At 34.7% G+C, this 4,243-nt stretch overlaps 1 pseudogene; it reads right to left on the minus strand.

Moving 5' to 3' along the window:
* Positions 1-1,809: 1,809 nt before the first annotated feature.
* Positions 1,810-3,703, minus strand: LOC116136152 (annotated as a pseudogene).
* Between the last annotated feature and the right edge of the window lie 540 nt (positions 3,704-4,243).

Below are 4,243 nucleotides of genomic sequence, written 5' to 3' on the forward strand. Positions count from 1 at the left end.
TCCCTCCATCACACGACTGCTAACCCCACCTTACATTTCTGTAATCCCACTTGTACTATTTCACCGGGCTTGATTATAATTTTCTTGATATTTTTCTCTCAATGACAAAATCCTTGCACATGATCAATTGGGTATTTTCCGATACAAAATTAATGACGAAGATTTTTTTTATTTTTTTTATTTTTTTATGATCGAAGATGTCTGAACTAGTTTATATACATCTTAATTAATCCTTTGAAAATTTAGAATTGCTAGCAAAATAAGAGTCATACCTCAACTAATCTTTTGAAAATCCAAAATTATCAATAGAAAAAGAGTTTAAATAACTACTTTTATTACTTATTAATATCTAGAGGGACTCAAACCTAAGAACACATAAAATCTCGTTTTGCACTTTTATTATTAGATAAATGGTCCATTCAAGGTGACCAATAAAAAAGATTAATTATAGGCATAACTGGTATATGATTCTTTTTCCTCAATGAATGTAACGATTTTCAAACGTTAATCGATGCTGCCTAACGCAACAAACTCAACTTTTTTCCAGATACCGTGTATAGAAAAAGAATGAATCCATTGTTAGTGGAGGATCCACTGCAATATTTGAAGAGGGGTTTGAACGTTATAGATATTGTTCTTCATTACACTCTAGAATTAGAGAGGATCAACGTGGAGCCCAAACATGTCTGTTTCTACTTTAACAGACTTGACTCATATTGATTAGTAAATTAGTCTATAGAATAAAAAACAAACAGCGCAGCCTCGGAATAATATTTTGGCAGGGGGATGAAACTTATATGTAGTTACTCAAATTATTACTTTTTTAAGTAGACAACATCTAGCAATGCATCATGCTATGTAAAATCTAGAAGGAATGAGGCTCTGTTTTGTTTTCAAGTATAAGACAGGACAACTAATTCTTAATATTCTATTCATTGTTGCTTACTCTATCTGTTCCCATTTCGTCAAGCTACAACCTCACACAAAGTTTGAGGATTCCAATATGATAGTTGATACCAATACATATACACAATATAATATTTAGTTTTTTAAACATAATAACAAAAAAAGACGTGGGAATATTTTTATACTCTCTTTGTAAGACTTTAAAAAAAAAAAAATCGTAATGTTTGGAAAAACTTAGAAAATATTATTAAAATAAATGTTTGAAGCTTATCCATCTATACATAGATTGAATCTTGGTTCAACTAAATCATCATCATAACTCAGTGGAAGGTGAAATCCTAATTGTGGATGGTGTGCTAAGTGCTAACCCAACTAAGGTAATTAATTTTGCAATTAGTAGACTATGTAAATGGTAGGTGGCCAGATGACGTAATATAACATTAATTAAAGAATAAAATGTTAGAAAAATGTTTATTTTTCCTTTTTTTTTTTAATTATTTATTTGGCGTTCTTGCATATTATATGTACTATTTTAAAGTTTTTTTATAAAGAAAAAATCCTATTAACTGAAATAAATAAATGAGAATCTTCTAGATAGAAAATGACTAAATTAAATTTATAAGAAAAAATATACAAGTTGTTTCACGAGGAGGCTTATTTTTCCAAATTCACGTCTGTGGAATGGAATGGTTTTCAACGATTAAATGATTATACAAGGCAATAAAGCTAAGCATCAGGTGAACCAATCAGAAGAAAACTGGCTTTCACACCTAACGTTAAGGGAAAAAAAAAAACAAAAGTCTTTTAATCTAGATGCATGCACTTTTTTGTTTTTTTGTAATCTGAAATCAAAACTCAAATTAACAGATAAGGTCTTAAGTTACACTGTTACAAACAACTTAATTAATGGAACTTAAAGGGCTTGTAGGTATTGACAGCCTGGTTCAAGCCTTGAATGGAGCCACATGCTGCGGCCATGGCAGCCAGCAAGCACACCAAATTCAGAAGCTGGAGACTAAACCATTAGATACTTCCTCGTTTAACATTTTTTCCCACAATGTACATCTCCACAGGGAAGTAAACTGTCAAGGCCCAGTAACCAATGGCTCCAAGAAGTGCAAGTACTTCATTGAAGAACGGCAATGCCATGGAAATTACCGTTGCCATTACCACAAATATCGTTCTCCAACTTACCCTGAAGAGATTGACGCTAAACATTGACTTAGTCTTGCTGATGTTTAGAGGGTATTCGTGGCCGATGAACTTTGAATTAGGCCACATCATGCTAGCCCTTGACTCGACCGAGCTGAATACTGGTTGAGCCACTACCTATTTATCCAAAGATTCACTAAAAATTAAGGATATTTAATTGGGAGAAATGTGAGCAATTCCGGTTTGTATTACGTTTTATGAGACATAAGAGGATTAAGAGAAAGCCTGATATGCTTCCATGAGGTGCATGACAATGAAGAAATTGGCTAAATCAGTCAACCAAAAAGGCTTGTAAAATCCAAAGCCAGTCAACATGTTACCCGGCTCATGGTTCCCTAATGCGGCGTAGCCAAGGCAGCCGCATACCACGTTCAAAGTTGTGGCTGTAAACGTAGCTATTACGTTAGCCCTCTTCATAACTTTGTTTTCAGGCGGTGATGACCTCAATGTGTTCTAAACATTTATGGGAAAAACATAAAGACATTTATTAGAATGATTCACTACAAAAGTAAGACTTGCGGTCAAATTTAGACTCAGACCATACATGCTTAAGTTTAAATTATTTCCCCAGTGATGCAGAGCCGATTAATGGGAATTAAGTCTTGACAATTTATCAAATAATGGGTGGTCATAGGTTCACTTGGCTTTCAATCAAGATAGGAGAATATGCGCAAGCAAATATCATGTCCCCCAGTGCTCTAAACATCCTCCAAATTTTCTCATTCCAGAGTGTGGAGCCCTGTAACAATCCGCTAAGAGACCGGCTGTGTATAATGATATGGCTGAGAAAATTAAAAGAGTTGCAACGCCGGTGATCCATCCCAGCTGTGCTCTCCCCCAGGCCAGTGACAGCACTCCAGATCCAACTATGGCTGTAATTATATGTGCACTTGCAGTCCACACAGTCCCTGTGTAACCTCACCAAATTAGAATTATATATAGCTTCAAAAGTAAAAGTTATTTTAACTGGGAATGAAGTTTACGCCACTGTATTAGTGATCTTAATTGCAATTACAGACCTGCATTTAAAAGGACTATAAAGTATTCAAGTTTGATTAATTATCATTGTCCTTTAGACATTAATTCAGCGAGGGTATAAATTAGAAAATGTGGAGCCTAAGCAATGAAGAATGCATGCATCTGGTTTTGCTGGTCAAATCTCTGTCAAGAAGCCTCGTTGCCAATAGATGATAGGACCCTATTACGTATATTTGACTTCCTTTTACCATGCAAGGAAACGCTTGGCCACAAATTGGTTTGGGTTTAACATAGTTATTATCGGATCCTCATTGAAGAACATACATGCTTTGTTTAGATATGAAATCACATTATGTCAAACACAGAAGTTACATGCATGGAAAGTATAAAATTATACACGGACGCTTGATCCATCAAAAAGGAAAAACAAAATCATAAGTTGAAGGCATATGTGTACAGGAGTTAAGACAGGATGAATACCAGTTCTTTTAGACCTTCCATCATCATCAATCTCCCTATCTGCCACTTTGCTAATATCCATACTAGATTCACAAGATATCTCTTCTTGAATTTGTTGAACTATCTTGCCCATATCATAATTAACCATGTATACTTGAACAAGCAATGTGTACTTGGAAAGATTGAACTATTCAGTGGTCGTTATATGAAATAATCACAAAGTTCATGAACAACAAACAAAAAATTGGCTTGCTTTACTGAAGGGAGGAGAAACAAAAGTAACTCTTGAAAAATTGTGTTGTTGAGAGCATAATAGTCTGAGAATGTGCACTATCCTGGCTTCCTAGGACCAATATTTATACTCTATTGAGAATGCAGTGCACTCCAGGCAGACTTTTTATCACGCATGTAAAGATGTTGCCCGCAGGTTACATAAGCTGAGGTGTGAATTGCCGGCCCTATGATTCATTACAATTCGAAAATAGGACACTCATTTGCCACATTTCAATCATTTCCTGAACGTATTAAATCACTTTTGCATGTTTAGTGGTGAGCATTTATTAAGGTCTTATCTTCTCCTCCAAATCCGTTCGCTATGCCCATTTGGGAGAAACCTAATCAAAGTTGAAAAAGTAAATTTCTTTTTCTCTCGTAATATTGGGCTTTACATAAATTAAGATGTTAAAAA

The sequence above is a fragment of the Pistacia vera genome, unplaced genomic scaffold (genome assembly GCF_008641045.1).
Source record: "Pistacia vera cultivar Batoury unplaced genomic scaffold, PisVer_v2 Contig31, whole genome shotgun sequence".
Classification (NCBI taxonomy): domain Eukaryota; kingdom Viridiplantae; phylum Streptophyta; class Magnoliopsida; order Sapindales; family Anacardiaceae; genus Pistacia; species Pistacia vera.